Below are 17,880 nucleotides of genomic sequence, written 5' to 3'. Positions count from 1 at the left end.
GAAACTTTTTGTGGGAGTGGTGAATATCCATATGAAAGTAAACATTTCATGTCAAGGGTTGTGACCCCTGTGTTCTGCTCCAGGGAGGGAATTACTGATGGCAGTGTTATCATGAAAATCTTGCAAATAAATCCATTTAGTTGAATAGATTGAGGACTAGTCTCCATCCTCCATTTTTCTTAGGAACTGTGACATATGGGGAGTAGAACCCCTTTGGATGGGGTGATATGTGGTCTAGGGTCCCTCTCTGGAGTAGAATTATCCTCCTGATGAAGGATCTCTTCTTGAGAGGGGGCCAGGAAGGGAGTTTGTGGTGGGGAGGTGAGAAACTCAGTTGTGTAGCCAGAGATGATGATCTCTAGTACTCGTCTGTTGGCGTCGTCACCCTGTTGTTGAGTGTGTAAAGTGATTAAGGCACCCAACAAGATGAGGGACAACACAGCATGGCTCCAATAAAACAGTCCTTGGGTGTCCCATCAAAAGAGAAACTCTTGGCTGGGACTGGTAGAGGTCAAAGCTTCTGCAAAACCCTTTGTCATTTGATGGTGGTTTGTAAACATGATGGAGATAAAATGCTGGGCAGAGGGAAGGTCTAGGTATGTCTGTTTGCTTGTAGCTGTTTTTCTTTGGGGCTGGTTGTAAATGCCTAGAGAGAGGAGTGTGTGTAGTGACTTTATTCTCATTGAAGAGATTAAATTCATCAAAGAGGAAATCACTCAAGAATACTCTGGATCTCCTTGCAGAACTCCAAACAATGAAGCCGCATGGCTCTAGCTGCATCCCTGGTGTCCAAAGTGATGTCTTGGACACCAACCTGTTTTCTTCAGTGAGGGCTTTGTATGTTGAAAGAGTAAAGCTGCTGTTCTTCCTTTGAAGTGTGGCATTTGGGAAAGAAGGTAAACAGATCTATGGATTGGTGGAGGTAGAAGCAAGAAACCATTGTCAGTAGAAATCTGGGATGCCAGTTCAGTGAGACTTTGTCCTGATGGAATGTGGAGAAAGGGAGATTTACTATCAGTTTGCCAACTGTTCCTGCAGAGGTAATAGTGATGAGGAAAGTGAGAGGGAACAGGAGGCCAGAGGTTCAAAGGCTGAGTTCATCAATGCGGTAAGGACAAGGTTGAGGTCCAAGGAGCAACAGGCTGCATATAAGGCCCTTCCAGTATCAGGGAGTCAAAGGGTGAGTGAAAACTGAATGTCCCTCCACAGGAGGTTGCAAAGCGCTGATAGCAGCTACGTGCACTTTGCTGGAGCTGAGAAAGCTCTGAAGACTTCAGATAATCTAAGAGCATTGGGATGGTAGGCCCAGGAAGTGAAACATGTCCATTGGGGTTGGTGACAATCCAAGCCTTGCCAAGTCACTAAAGGCCCTTACTTGTTTTTGTCACTGACTGAAAAGGGACAGGGCAGGAGATTTTCTAGTTTTTACAACCTCCTCTATTGGAAATAGTTTCTACATTATTGAAAACAGACACCTTCTACTGCACCCAGAATTCTCTCTGAGCTGGAAGTGAAGAGGGGTTAATCCATACCAGGTGTTATGTCCTTTGGTTGGAGCATATGAGCAACTGTAAGTTGACCAATGGATACTACTTGCTCCAAACCTCTCATCTCAGTTGCACAGAGCACATGCATACCCAGAAGTGCACTACACAGCTGGATCAGCACTCAAACAAGAATTAAGTAAGTTATTTCCTTCTTTAGGAAAGTGACTGCATTACCAACTTGGCCTGTAAGGTAATACAGAAAACTGCAATTGTTATTTCAAGATTCAAAAAGGACAAGTGTGATGAGCTGACGAACTCAGTTGGTTAATCTAACATCAAACCTGGGCAAAACAATGGAAAACTGACATGGCATTCAATTGAAAGGATAGAACTAATTAAAGCCAGTCAACCCGGTTGATGGAAAACAGCTCAGATCAAACACTTCATTTAATTATTGGTGAGATTACTGTGATACCTTTAACCAGAGTTGTAAATCAGCTGTCTTTGCGAGAGTGAGGATCCTGCAGTCTTTGAACTGGCTTTCTTTTCCCTTACTGTAAGTGTTCTGATCTCTGCATGGATTTAATAAAGTTTAAATGCTATAGATAAATCATCTGAAGCTATGAAATGCAGTTCAGGCGTGTTACTATATCTCTTCATCCTGTAGAAGTGAGAGTAAGAAAATTTTCCCATAGTTAGGCTACATCTACAGTGGGAGCTGTGATTCCCCGGTTGCTGTACAGATATTCACAACAGCTCTCAGTAAGGTAATGCAAGGATAAATAGCAGTGGAGTCTTGGTAGCACTTGTACATATGTACTTGGCCCAGTTCTCCTGTGCTGCCTCTGCTACTGCTTGTGCTACATTGCTTTTTATAATCACTTAAATACATGCAGGTGAGCTGGGGCAATAATACTCCTTGTAGCATAATCATAGCCTGGAGGAGCAGAGTTCATTTTCCAGTGATGCAGAGGAAGCCACACTGGAGCCATCTTTCATGGAAAGGGGGAAGAGAAGACACGTAGCCTCTGCCCTTTGTCCATAGGAGTGGTCTCTTGTTTGATTTGTGTTAAGCGATATTACCTACTCTTAGTCAAGTTAAACTAGCTGACATTTACAAATTTAACACATTAAACAATGTAAAATAGTTTCTAATGTGAAAGTATGAAACGTTTATCAGAATGACAGCTCACTCAAAGTTGATGACATCTGTAGTTTTGTCTTTTGCTGGAGCAGATTGCTAATATGGCCAGAGTAACTATTTGACTATTTTTAGCAGTTGCAGGTCAGAAAATTCCATCACCATCTATTCATTCTCCTCCCCTCCCCCAAACATAAGTGGGAATAGCAATAGGTAGCAACTTTACTTTTATATTTGGTCTAACTTGCAATGAGCCTGTGACTAGAGTTGGTGTTTTTATAAATTCTTTACAGTAAAAGGATAAGGCAACTGCAAATTCCATGCTATGGAAACTTTCCCCTTTAGGACTACATTTACCTAACCCAACTCTTCAATATACTAAATATTGAAGCTTTCTGAATTCATCTAATAAACGCCTGAAACATTTTACATACATCAATTTCCAAAAGCCATCATATGACAACCTAACCACCTAACTGTACATTGTGACAGGATCAACAGGCTGCAAACAGGAACTGTGGGACAGCTATGTCCCTTTAACTCTCCAACTTGGGCTCTCTCTCACAATGTTTTGTCAGTGACAAGCAGAAGCTCTCTCCAGGGACTGTTATCACTCAGCCAGCAGCATGCAGAGGCAAACCAATCTAAGTGGCATGAACACTCTCCCAGCCAATCATGAACCATACATAGGGAAACATTAACAAATCTTGCCCAACCCCAAGCCTTACACCCCAGTAATATATCATTTTACACTGCCCAAGACCTTCTCTTGAATAGTTCAAGTTTATTAATTAGCATCCACTTCATCAAAGGAAAGGGAACATGCAGCACCCTTTGTAATCTGAGCAGATTCCCCCAGTACTTTAGACAAACTTGCTGGTAAGGGTAAAACAAGTTTACTGACTACAGAAAATAGGTTTTTTTAGGTGGCAGACATAAGTTGAGAAAAAGTGAACACATTTTAAATGCTAAACTTTTACACTAAGACTATATCTACACTACAGACTTTACAGTGGTACAGATGTGCCGCTGTAAAGTCTCCCCTGTAGCTGCTCTTTCCCAGCACGAGAGAGCTCTCCTGCCAGCATAATTAAGCCACCCCTATTGAGCCATATTAGCAATGTCTGCCAGGGTTCGGTCTTTTTCACACTCCTGATAAACAAAAGTAGTAGTGTAGACAAAGCCTAAGAAAGAGCTGAATCTGCTTTTCTCACCCCACTGGATGTTGCAGGTAGGTTGCAGTTCTTAATACAGTCTGAGTTTCCTTCTCAGACTTTGTCTTCCCAGGATTCTTGTTGCCTTCAGCATATGTTGGGGAGGAGAGATGTCATCTCATGATATCATTGTCCCTTATTTTATACTCTTAGTCCACGTCCCTGGAAAGAAACTGGCCCAGGCATGCCTTGCTGAGTCAGAGAGTAGAACAATCCTAACTGTGTGGTTCTTGTGTAACTGTCTCTTATTGAATTGTAGATTTCTTGTTTACCATCTTGATCAACTGTAGTTTTAACACCCCTTTGGGCATGGGTCACCACCCTCAGCCACTGGACGAGTCCCAAACTCTCAACATGTTTCAACCACAACCATACAGCAAAATCTCATAACTTCATACACAATAGCGATGCACAGAGTTTGACAGAACAATGAGTTTCAGCAGATATGGTATGTTACATGGCATGCTTTTTATGAAATATCACGACATACAAATGATGAATATGGGGGTTACAGGGTGCTACTTTGAGATTAGCATGTAACAATTTATTCCAGACTTTGTATATCAGCAGGTGTCAAGTTTGCTGATTTTGCTGCAATTTCCATTAATTTTACCACACGTAACTCCCAGCCTTCTCCTGATTATAAGAACTGATGGTGTCATTTAACTCAGTTATTTCTCTATCTTGGAGAAACCCCATAAATGCAGTTCAGTCATATAAGAACTTAAACCTGCCTTGGGTTATAATGTCTACAAACTTGAAAACCCGGTTATCAATACTATGAACAGAGATCTAACAGAACTTTCCATGCTTATAGCCCCCACATCATAAATCAAAAGTTATAAATCATTGCTGACTCAGCACTAATGTTTCATTTGAAAAAAACTGGCTTTTTTTTTGTGTATGTGGAGGATGCTGATAGTGACAGACATGCTTCAGCTCTATCTCCTTCACACTGAGAGAACAGTATGTTTGTTGCTCAATGCTCTGCACAGTACTTCTCAAGGTGAAGATGAAATTGACTTCACTGCTTTTTTCCAACCTGTAAAATAATACATATTTTAAGTATAAACCTCTCCAGGTGAATGGTCACTATCTGGCTGCTCTCCATCATTTTACAAATAACTTACAATTTCCTCACTCTTCACCATCATTGCAGTACTATTTTAATATGTAGCAGCTGTTCAGAAGCAAAACAGAATAGGCCTTAAGCATGATGATCATTTCTGCTCTGTGAATTGAGCTGCAGAGGATGCCAATCATTATTTTGAAGATACTATTTTTCTACAAAGTCTTCCTTTAATTGACTTGCAGTAGTGGAAGGAAGTACCAAAACATTTAATTTCACCTTGAAAAATTAATTAGAACTGGCTTAGATCTGAGTATTGTCCCAGAGCAGTTTTCAGACCAAGGGTCTTAAAAAGGATGATGAGGAAAAAAACACAAACAGGGCAGCTGCAGAGCTTTAAGACTAAGCTTGATAAGTGTATGGAGGGGATGTTATGATAGGATAGTTTAATTTGGGCAATTGATCTTGGATTATCACCAGATAAGTCTGCTCAATGGTCTGCGGGGAGATGTTGGATGGGATGGGAACTGAGTTACTGCAGAGAATTCCTTCTTGAGTGCTGGCTGGTGAGTCTTGCCCACATGCTCAGGGTTTAGCTGATCGCCATATTTGGGGTCGGGAAGGAATTTTCCTCCAGGGCGGATTGGCAGGGGCCCTGGAGGTTTTTCGCCTTCCCCTGCAGCGTGGGGCATGGGTCGCTTGCTGGTGGATTCTCTGCAGCTTGAGGTCTTCAAACCAATTTTGAGGATTTCAATAACTCAGTCCTGGGTTAGGGGTTGTTATAAAAGTGGATGGGTAGGGTTCTGTGGCCTGCCTTGTGCAGGAGGTCGGACTAGATGATCATATGACCTATGAGTCTATGAGCCTCCCCTGGTGGCTCCTCCCCCTAGGAGCTCCAAAGACATGTCAGTCGGAGCTGGGTAGAGAGCCTACCAGCCCCACCAATCTCCCCCCACTCCCATCCCAGCACCCGTGGTGCCTCTAGATTGCTCCCCTGTCCCCCCTCCCCCCAGAGCACCCACAGCCCCCCGGCCCAAGTTTTAGTAGAGGGCAGTCGAGGTCATGGGCCATGAATTTTTGTTGACTGTGACCTGTCCATGACTTTATTAAAAATACCCATAACTAAAACGTAGCCATTGTCATTTCACTATTACTATTTTCCAGGCATTCTTCCTCTCATTGAGTATCTCTTCAGATTCTTTTTTAACTTTCAACTCCTCAGGTCGAATCTCATGTCCTATTAAATTTCCCATTTGTTTTTTACTAGGGCTGTCAAGCGATGAAAAAAAAACCAATCATGATTAATCGCACTGTTAAACAATAGAATACCATTTATTTTAAATATTTTTGGATGTTTACTACATTTTCAAATATATTAATTTCAATTACAACAAAGAATACAAGTGTACAGTACTCATTTTATATTTATTTTTTATTACAAATACTTGCACTGTAAAAAAAATATTTTTCAATTCACTTCATACAAGTACTGTAGTGCAATCTCTTTATCATGAAAGTTGAACTAACAAATGTAGAATTATGTACAAAAAACTGCATTCAAAAATAAAAATGTAAAACTTTAGAGCGTACAAGTCCAATCAGTCCTACTTATTGGTCAGCCAATCACTCAGACAAACAAGGTCAGGTACAATTTGCAGGAGATAATGCTGCCTGTTGCTTGTTTACAATGTCACCTGAGAGTGAGAACAGGTGTGAGCATGGCACTGGTGTATCTGGCATTGCAAGATATTTACATGCCAGAGGCATTAAAGATTCATATTTACCTTCATAATTCAACCACCATTCCAGAGGACATACTTTCATGCAGATGATGGGTTCTGCTTGATAACGATCCAAAGCAGTGCAGACTGACGCATGTTCATTTTCATCGTCTGAGTCAGATGGCACTAGCAGAAAGTTGATTTTCTTTTTTGGTGATTGGGTTCTGCAGTTTCTGCAGCAGAGTGCTACTCTTTAAAGACTTCTGAAAGCATACTCCACACCTCGTCCCTCTCAGACTTTGGATGGTACTTCAGATTCTTAAACCTTGGGTCAAGTGCTGTAGCTATTTTTAAAAATCTCACTTCGGTACCTTCTTTGCGTTGTGTCAAATCTGCTGTGAAGTGTTCTTAAAACAAATGTGCTGGGTCATCATCCAAGACTGCTATAACATGGAATATATGCAGAATGCAGGTAAAACAGAGCAGGAGACATACAATTCTCCCCCCAAGGAGAACAGTCACAAATTTAATTGACATTTTTTTAATAAGCATGATCAGCATGGAAGCATGTCCTCTGGAATGGTGGCCAAAGCATGGAAGGGGCATATAAATGTTTAGCATATCTGGCATGTAAATATGTTGCATGCCGGCTACAAAAGTGCCATGCAAACGTCTGTCCTCACTTTTAGGTGATGCAAATAAAATACAGGCAGCAGTATCTCCCATCATGTAAACAAACTTATTTGTCTTAGCGATTAGCAGAATAAGAAGGAGGACTGAGTGGACTTGTAGGATCTAAATTTTTACACTGTTTTATTTTTGAATGCAGTTATATAACCAGAATCTGCATTTGTAAGTTACACTTTCATGATAGATATTGCACTTCAGTACTTGTAGAAGGTGAATTGAAAAATACTATTTCTTTTGTTTATCATTTTTACAGTGCATATATTTGAAATAAAAAAATAATAATATAAAGCAAGCACTCTGCACTTCGTATTCTGTGTTGTAGTTGAAATCAATATTGAAAATGTAGAAAAACATCCAAAAATATTTAATACATTTCAATTGGTATTCTATTAAATGCGATTAATCGTGATTAATTTTTTTGAATTAATCCGGTGAGTTACCTGCGATTAATTGACAGCCCTATTTTTTACCCAGTGAATTAGGAGTTTATGAAAGATGATGCATATACAGCCCTGAAAACTGAAGTTCTCTCCCTAGGAGTGGTAGGGACACATGGGAAAGCGGCAACTCCAGAGGAGTGTAGGTATAGAAGACTCAAGCTTATAGAGGGAAATAACTGTTTAAGCGGGAGACGGATCCTGTATCAAAAGTCCTAATTTTCATTCCCAAAAATAGAATAATTCTAGGATTCCATATGTGATTTTCCAATGCTTATTATATTCATTCATATACTTTGTGAATCAAATTTTCCAGCATGTTAACTTGATTGTACAGGTGGTGGTGAGGTGCCTCAGTGTTCCTCAAAACACCACCCTGGCTCTCACCCTATCCATTGCCCTAGAATTCTTCTCTTGTCCCTTTTTTTCCTTCTTGACATCTCTCTTCAGCTTCCCCTCCCTTTACAAACCCCATCCAAACAGATCAGCAGTTAGAAATGGAAGGGACCCATTAGATCCATTCCCTGCCAATGCAACTTTCCCCAAGTTTTACTTTTTCTCATCCACACCTCTTTTGTCCATAACCTTAATATACTGGTTTAAAATCCTTGATCAGCCTCACCCTTTAATCTTATGTATTCCACTGCACACCATATTCATGGTGCACTGGCCTATTCTTAATTCTCCTCTCCCTATCTACTTACTGAGGATGGCAAAACCACTGGGAAGACCCTCTCACCCCACAGTGACAGGCAGAATATATAAACACAGACAGAGAAATAATTATCTATCTGAACTCATCCTGACTGATCATTTCAACCTTCGCAAATCTTGCTTAATATTTCTTAAGTAATGAAACATCAAACATCACTGTATCCAAGCAATCACAATTATCTCATCTGCAGAATGTATTTTTTTGTAAAAAACTGGAATATTTTGTTCTATTTTTATGGGAGATGCCATAACAGATAAAACTCCAATTATCTTTCAACATATATGTGAATCAAACATTTGTTTGTTGAGTATCGTCAGAGATTAGATACATTTTAGACTGGATGAAGTTTTCACAGAATCTATTTAGGTCTTGTTTATATCACAAGTTGCAGCCATTTAACTATATTGATCTTAAAAAAAACAAGATTTTCAGTTAAAGCAGTGCAAGCCTGCATCCTCTAAACCTGGTTTATACTGATTTAGTTTAATGACTTGATTTATGCTAAACTGAGGTATTCACATAGGAGTTTGGACCACTTTAAATCAATTTTAAAAACACACCTTTAGTTGAACTGGTGCAACCTTGTAATATGCACAAAGCCTCAGTTTTAGACTTGGTGCCACAACATGTATTTACACATTGTGCGTTCCACAACCATGTCCTGTATATGTATTAGATCAACATACTGTTATTCAAGCCCTCTCCTCACAAAGGAAGCAAAGGGAAACACAAATTCAACAAAATATTAAAAGACTAATAAGTCTGTTAACATAAGGATTGATAGAAATGGTAAGTGTCAAAGGATAAGATTCAAAGGTAGTGGTAGAAGTGCATGAACAAATTACTTCATCAAATTAAATACAAAAACAAAAAAATAAAAACCCAACTGTCTCATAATGGTCAGTAATTACTAAATAAAAAGTCAAATGTGCAAATACATACCTGAAAGTGAAAAAAAAAAATGGCTTCAGGATCTTGACCCTCTGTACTCTTAAGACACAGCAGAACTTTTTTTTTTAAACCAATCTTCATCTGCATTTTAGCATTTTAATTTTAACCTAGAAAAAAATAATATGTAGTTATAGTCAATTAAATATCTGTGGCATTTTAAGCAAGATAAAACAATTATCTACATGTTAGAGGCCCCGTATTGTTCAAAGTACAATAACTCTTCCCTTCCCTAACATATGAACTTTTAAAAGGTAGAATTATTGTAGATACAACTTGTGACCAAAATTGAAATTTCCTCTTCACAAATTCATTTTCATCTCTAGCCATTCTTATATTACCATTGCCTTCACTATAAGCAGTTTTCCCTACTCTTAATTACGAAGATCTTTAAAATCTCTTCTTGTACCAGCCAGCTAACAGCCAGCTGGTATTTCAGTCACTATGAGTTCCTTTGTCACTATATTGCTATGAACATTTCAGCTCAAAGTGCAGTTCTACTATGAAAAATGTGTATGACGTTAGTTCCCTTTGCTCACTCAAACACACTGAAGGATTTGAGAATAAAACTAGGTTCTTTCCTTCTCATTTTACCATGAAAAGATTCTGCCAAAGCAAGCCCTCGGTAATAACTGTGCAATCCCAGTGCCTTCAGTGGAATTTCACAAGTGTATTGCAATGTTGTACATAATTCTGCTGCTGGTGTGCAAGCAGGAATAGAACTCAGCTCCCTCCCCTCTAGCTCTGCAGAATGAATATAACTAGCAGATACAAAAAGCAGTAAACACTACCTAAAATCAGCAGATCTCTCTGAATTACAAACAGCGAGCAAATCTGTGGCATAAGGAACCACCATATTTTAGCAACATTTCAGAGCAGAATCATATTTTAATATATTTAAATATGATACATTTAATCCATGCAGATCTTTAATATTAAACTGTAAAGATTAATACTCAACTTTAAGACATTTGTGGCTTCAAATTCTTTAGAAAAATATATATTCAACTTAAATACAAGATTTGCTCACTTTAAATATAAATGCAGCGACAACTTTAAAGAACAATTCATAATACAAGTTAGTACTTTTAACAGAAATAAAATTATAATTCATATTTTACAATGAATGTTACTATAAAGCACAAAAGAGTCAAAATAATTAGTTATTTTAAAAACTACCAGGGGTATGCATCCCAAACTCTGGGTGCCCTTAGAACACTTAACATTCAGAATCATCAAAAATTCAGACTGCTTAAATCCACTGCCCCCACAAATCAATCTGGCCCCAAAACTTAATTATGAAAAAAAAAAAAAGCACCCTCTTTAACCCTCGTCTTCTCTCCACAAACACTTGAGGGTTTTTTTTTTTTTTAAAAAAAAGAACACTGCAGAGTATTCAGGTCTTTAACAAATCGTGGCACTGGCAGACCAGGGAGGCAGAGGGAGAGAAACACGTGTTCCAAGCTCAAGAAGCCCTAAGGAAACCCTCTTTTCTACATGAAGGAACTGATTTGAGGGTCTGCGTTCACTACAATTACAAGGAAAGCGGTGTGCTCTCAAGTAACCTAGACTCAAACCATCCAGGGCTTTTAAAAAAGATCATTTACTAACACCTTGAGTTCTAGTCTGAAGCTGACAGACAACTAGAACATCTTGCTGAGCACATGTTATGTACTCCCAAAGTAAATATCCACATAAGCAGGCTGCAGCATTCTAGACTAGTTTCAGTTGCTTGAATTGCAAGGTATAGTCCCAATACAACTCAGTAGTACTCAACTGAAATTACAAAAGCAGGTCCACACACACAATACACCACCATACCAAGTACAGCTAAAACACAGCTGCTACATAATCATCCACAAGTTGTTTTGGGTCTTATAAGACTCCAAAGTTGAAAAAATTATTTATAAATAATAGCTGCATCCTATCAGAAGTGCTAATATAATTCTAGCCAATTTTTCCAATTGCTTCCCCTATTCTACTAAATTAGTTCTGCGTGATCTAGACTGATCCTCAGCTAGCTAGTCTTCATTCACATTCCACTCTCTGTAGACATCTGGCCATCCATTCCACTACACCAGTGAAACTAGCCATAATGCAATTATTCAGCAGGGTACCCTCTGCCTACTGCAGACACTATAGCCCATATATTTTTACTAGCACTTCTAAAGGGCTCATACTACTAAGAACTACTGCTACTATCTAGCAGCACTATCTCATGATCAAGTGTCTCAAAACTAGACTATATACATACATACATACATACATCTCTCTAATAAAATCAGCCTGGGGCATGCCTTCAATACCTTACAAGAACACCAACTAACAACACTAGTGCAGTTTCTATCGCACATACAGGTGTAAACCCAGACTGACCAGGGTTATGCCAAATAAATCTGTTAGTTTTTAAGGTGCCACCAGACTACTCATTGTTTTTGTGAATACAGACCAACACAGCTACCCCTCTGATACTGGAAATATTGTCATTCTGCTTCACCTCCAACTTCTGTAAACTTTTCCACACATGGGAGATTCAATTGCATCCTGGGTGAGATTATCAGGGTCAAAATTTTATTTCCTTTCTATGTAGCAGTCACAACTCCATCCTCAGATAAGGAGGAACTGATAATCTGCATTAACAAAATACCCATTTCTCACTACTGACTTTTATCAGACAGAGGGAACAGCGGTGCAATAAGCAGGTGCCCCAACATTTCCAGGTGTTTAGTGAGTAACACTGGTCAAAATTCAATCAAGCAGACAAGACCTGGCTTTTGAACACTAAGACACTGCTCTGCACCCTCAGATATGGCAAGTTCCATATGAAATCCCAGGTTTGTTTTTTTAAATCTGCAATGTAACCAGAAAAATCCTTGCTAAGAAAACCTCAACTGGTCCCAGATGAAGACCGCTCACGTTTACCAAACTATCCGCTGCCGCTGTAGAATTTGTCTGCCAGAGACTTTGCAGCGTTGCCCTGGATTTGAGGGGTCTGTGGACCCCAGAATGTGATTGAACTAACTGCAATCATATTATGCACATTTAGCCATGGTGAATTAATAAACAGAACCCACCCAGCATTGGAATAAGCAGGCTTTAGAAGGTAAGGTCAAATGCTAGCTGTATGCTGGCAGGTTCTGCTGATCAGAATTGGGGGTAGGGGCGAGAGAGAAAATTATTAAAACTGAGACTGAAATAAAATAAGTGGACAAACCTCCTTGAATCTGGGCACCTTCGATATAGAAGGCTTATTATAACTAAGATTGTTTGGAATGTTTGTTGATATAGTTTTCTTAAAAGTGATGACCCGGTAGAGGTCACTATGACCTATGAGTTCAGCAATCTGAATGCCAATAAACAAATTTGTAAGAAGTGATGTTTTATAGAGGGCATTTTTCCATCATTAAATTGATTACACAAAATGTATTTAATTACACTTATTTTAATTAAAAAGCATGTATAATACTGAAACAGAATTGTCTCAGCTAGTGAGAGCACAGGGATATTACAATGCTAGTGATCCCTACAGTCTGATGCACATAATAGCCATACAGTTCAATAACAATGATTATATCCCTTCGTGCTCTGACTGGCTACTCACAATCCCCAAAATAAACTATGCCCTCTCAACTCTGACCCCTCCCTGTCACTCTAACGTAAACTGTGAGGTAGCATTTAATTAAGAAGTAATTACTCTTTGTTAGTGAGGACTAGATGGAGTATTCTGATGGCAACAACTGAGCTCAGAGATTTATAATAGCTAGATGGAGTGCACAGATGAGGAAAGATCATCATCATCCAGTATAACGACTTTGGAAGTTTCAGCATGTTAATTAAGCTAAAGAGATTTGTTTTTGGTTTTTAAGACCAGAATGTGGTTACTTACTCAATAAGTAGTAATACTTAAATATTATTTAAACACTTACGAAGTTGACAGCACAACAAATATGCTCTATGTGAAAAGAGTAGAATGAATATAATATCTAAACACTCTTGACTCTTTGCAAGCATACTACTGCAGCAAAATATTACCTTCTTCTAAGGCCTGGGCTACACTCGTGGGGAGGTTCGAACTAAGATTCGCAACTTCAGCTACGCTATTTGTGTAGCTGAAGTTGAAGTATCTTAGTTCGACTTACCTGGCCGCCCTCACGGCGATGAGTCGACTGCCGCAGCTCCCCTGTCTACTCCACTTACTCCTCTTGCCGAGGTGGAGTACAGGCATCGATTAGCAGATTGATTTATCGCGTCCAGACGAGACGCGATAAATCGATCTCCGATATATCGAACACTACCCACCAATCCGGCAGGTAGTATAGACGTACCCTGAGGCTCATGGAGGTACGGTGTTCTTCTCTTCGGTAATCTAACGAAAGCATTAGCTCTTCAGTGCATGAGTTGCACATAACTTGCAAATATTGGTATGTTTAGTTTAATTAAGAACTTCTTTAAAATATATTATTTCCTTAAAAATTAAAACACAATTTTGGTATGAATCTCTTAGTTAAAATCCCAAACACATAGCAGAAGTCTATCTATGATTTTATACCACACTCATCACTTATAGCCAAACACTTTCTGAATCTTGTATTTCTGTTTTAACATTTGTACTCTGCTCTCATTCTCCCTGGACATAATTCCTTACACAGTTTCATTAGTTTGGTTGAGTGCACAGGCGGAGGTTGCTTCCTACTTTTTTCTTAACATAAATGACGTTAATTGTAAGCTTTACATCTGGTCTCTCCTTCCATCCTGACCCCCTCTTTACTGTGTGTCTAGATAAAATTTACCTAAAGATATAGAACTGCAGAGTAAATAGACTTCCATTGAAGTGGGCCATACGGCACTTTGACTTAGCCAGCAGGAAAAGCAATCACTTCATGATACCCACTATCCACCAAACAGAAAGGAAGAACTCCATTTTTGAGATGCACTTAGGACATGTACTCCTTTGTGATTATGTATCTGGAGAAACAGATGTTATCCAAAAGAAACCTTCAGCCAGATATTCCGCACAGCTGTGTTCGTATTTGCATTTGTCCATTTGACTTCCTAGCAAAAGGTGACAGAGAACAAAGCTGGTTGCTGAAGTATCAATAAAAAAATACGATATACATTTTAAAAATTGTCAACCAATGACTGTTTCCCTTAGCTATCACTTTCACTTAAGTATTTCTTATTCATTCAGGGCTGAATCCTGCTCAACTTAAACATGAGTATAGCCCCTATTGAAACCAACTGGTGCATTACTGTCAATAAAACAAGCATAATTTGTTCCTTAAGAACAACAAATGTATCTCAGCAGACAGCTAAGAGAAGGCGGGATAGCTGAAGGAATAATTAAAACTATTACATAGTACAGACCAAAATTAAGCTGTTGTATATATCAAGGGTAAATACTGCGTCAACTGATGCCAAACAAGGCATTTTTATTGGTAGAGAAGGGCTTATGAGTTGAAAAGACATTTTCCATCTGTTTTACAGTTTTCTGATTAGGTGATATCTGCAAAATTATCATTCTTGAAAGGAATGAGGAAAGGTGAATATGGTATTATGTTCTTTCTAGGGGAACTTTTAATTATAAGAAAAAATGGTGGGAGATTTAATAGTGTTAAAGCAAATGTCAGTGGGGTAAAAGACAGCATGCTCAAGGGAAAGATTTCATTCTCTATATTTAGTCTTTTATTAGGTCATATTTTATTCATGCCAGGATTTAAAGCAATTATTTTCTGAAGGATATTTGGACTTATTTGAAAATATTTATGAAACCTGAAATATAGCAGCTGCAGAGCTTTACGCAACATAATTCAACGGAAATGTAAATCTGAAGACAGAATGGAATTTACAGCACCCTGTACATTTCTGGATATTAAAAATAATAATTCTTGAAAAGTCCCACAATTTATTTACTTGTAGTCAAGTGTTTCTAGATGTTAGACCATGTATCTTACAATTGTTAGCAAAAACTACTTTGCCTAAATTTAAAGCCTGATCTAAAGCCCTCTGAAGTCAATGCAAAGCCTCCCAATGAATTCAATGGGCTTTGGATCTGACCAGCAAAAATAAATTGTTAAAAAAATTGATCAGTGAAAAAGCAAAGACAATGCATTTTGTATCACAAAGATTTCCATTTGCCATGTGATGTGTAACGAAGATATGATACAAGACATAATATTTATAAAATGCTTTATGGATTTTAAATTGTAGAATCATAAAATATCACAGTTGGAAGGGCCCTCAGGAGGTCATCGAGTTCAACCCCCTGCTCAAAGCAGGACCAATCCCCAGACAGATTTTTACCCCAGTCCCCTAAATGGCCCCTTCAAGGACTGAACTCACAACCCTCACTTTAGCAGGCCAATGCTCAAACCACTGAACTATCCCTTTCCTCAAAAATATATAAATATAACTGAAATGGTATATTTTAAAATAAATGTATATGAAACAACTGGTTTTAAATGGGTAAATTTTGAATCTGGGTCTACTAGCTTTCAAGATTGTCAGAAATGAGTCTGAATTGTTGGTTTATTCTGCTGAGTCAATAAAATGTGTGGTCAGACTGTTGATTTAAAATATGTATCAATGGAATACTTTGATGTATCACCAAGTGATTTTTGTAAGAATTCATTACAAATATCTGTTGGAATTATCAGAAAACAGCAGTGTGTATTTACAATAGTTCTTTATACACTTTACATATGAACGAGGGGACTTTGATACAATTTCCACACTATCAATGTGAGATAATTGTATCGTGAAAAGAATAAGGAGGCTTTTTCCATTCAAAAAGGTCACACATAGTGATTAATACGAATCAATTTTACACTTAACTGCTAACTGTACACAAGCATATTATTACATATTACATTATTAATAGATAGCTATGAAATACAAAGTTGCTCAAAGAGGGAGACTGAGAATATACAACCTTTTCCCCAACATGGTAATCTCTCACTTGCAAACGTTCTGAGGTGTAGCTGTGACATAATTAGATTCAAATGAAAAATAAATCAGTAAATTTTAGAATGAAATGGACCTAAAGTCAGTGCAATCAATCATGGTCTTAAAATTGTGTTTATAAATTTAAGGAATTTTTTAAAAATGATGTTCCTACAATATTTTGAATGACAGTTTTTCCAGTTACAGAAACATAGATTAAAGTGTGATCTACAAACAGAACTTGCTCTGATTTACCTAAAAGTCTGTTTTGAAATAGATTCAGTTAAACTAGCACAAACATGGATCTACTTAAATTATCATCAGTATTATCGTAGTTTCTAGGAGCCCTAGTCATGGCCAGGATTCCACTGGTAAGCACTGTACAAACAGCAAACTTGACCTACAATTGATTTCTACATTATAATTTAAAACAATCCCTTATCAAATTAAACTATATTGATAAAAGCTACTCGGTAAACAGATTTAAGTCATTCCATAAAAAGTTTTGTACCAGTTTACATGAATTTTAAAACTGATTTTAGTTAAACTAGTGCAAGATTTGTGTGTAGACGACGTCTAGGAGAAGATTTGCTTATATTTACACTTTAGTAACACTATGTAAAATTTACAAAACAAGCACAAGTTTTCCATCATACAAAAAGTATTTAAGCGTAGCTAAACTCTGGATATCTTAATTGCTAAGAAGACATATCTGAATTTCAGCAAACTATAAAATTTGAGGAAACAAAATAATAGTTCAAGAGATATTTCTGAATTTTGCATAATCTGAATTACAGGTGGTCTGAGTTTATCCGTATTTCATAGATCAGGTCAGCATTTCAAAGTAAGCAATATTTAAGTTATTTAAATACATTCCTTATGTTAAAGTATTAAAATAATTTTCAAAATATTTTAATATTGCTGCTTTATACAAATAAACTCAATGCTTCCCATTCCCTCCTGTGTATTTTTTCTTACCTGTCATTTTGCAGCAGGTACCAAGTAAGGGCAGTGTTCTAACATCCTCTTCCAAAATAATGACAGCAGATTTGAAAAGTCTTTGTAGGGCTACAACTTCTTAAACCATGACATGAATGTTCTAGGGGAAGGGCAAGGAAGGTCTGTGTTTCATGTCTTTGTAAAGATCAACAAATTCAAGAAGTTTTATTCAAAGAACTCCCATCTTTTAAAACCTTAATTTAAAATTATAATATTTATAGAGACACTGAGAATACATACATATATGCATGAAAAGAGAACAGATAGGAAATACATTTAGCAGCAGGCATATAATTTATGCCAATTCACACAGGTCAAAAAATTGGACCAAATTTTATTTTATCTCAGTTGATCTATATTTTGAAAGAAATTATTTCCATTGCAGTGAAGTCCTGTACTCCCGTCACTGCTTCACTAGCGTATGCATTCTCTTCCATTTCGTAAGAATTCATTACTTTATCATGATATAAGCACACAACAACTATTTAAAGCTTCTACTATAATCTTGAAAGAAAAAAAT

General features: G+C 37.8%; 1 protein-coding gene across 6 annotated transcripts in view; it reads right to left on the bottom strand.

The window, feature by feature from the left end:
• The window catches only part of PSPC1 (paraspeckle component 1), a 123,761-nt gene that overhangs the window by 24,916 nt on the left and 80,965 nt on the right, over positions 1-17,880 (bottom strand). The window contains exons 7-9 of one of the 6 annotated variants that reach the window (XR_007772197.1): positions 14,213-14,474; positions 9,417-9,532; positions 1,963-4,884 (exon numbers count right to left, since the gene is read on the bottom strand). The exons of 1 other annotated variant lie outside the window; for it this stretch is intronic. The gene's annotated coding sequence lies outside the window, so the exon portion shown is untranslated. Of the gene's footprint in view, positions 1-1,962; positions 4,885-9,416; positions 9,533-14,212; positions 14,475-16,347; positions 16,400-17,339; positions 17,461-17,880 lie in introns of those variants that run through there. 4 more of the 6 variants (XR_007772198.1, XR_007772199.1, XR_007772200.1 and 1 more) reach the window with 4 other exon arrangements.

This window comes from Gopherus flavomarginatus, chromosome 1 (assembly GCF_025201925.1).
Source record: "Gopherus flavomarginatus isolate rGopFla2 chromosome 1, rGopFla2.mat.asm, whole genome shotgun sequence".
Classification (NCBI taxonomy): domain Eukaryota; kingdom Metazoa; phylum Chordata; order Testudines; family Testudinidae; genus Gopherus; species Gopherus flavomarginatus.
The sequence above is the reverse complement of the archived record's forward strand: the minus strand, read 5'-3'. Positions and strand labels throughout refer to the sequence as shown.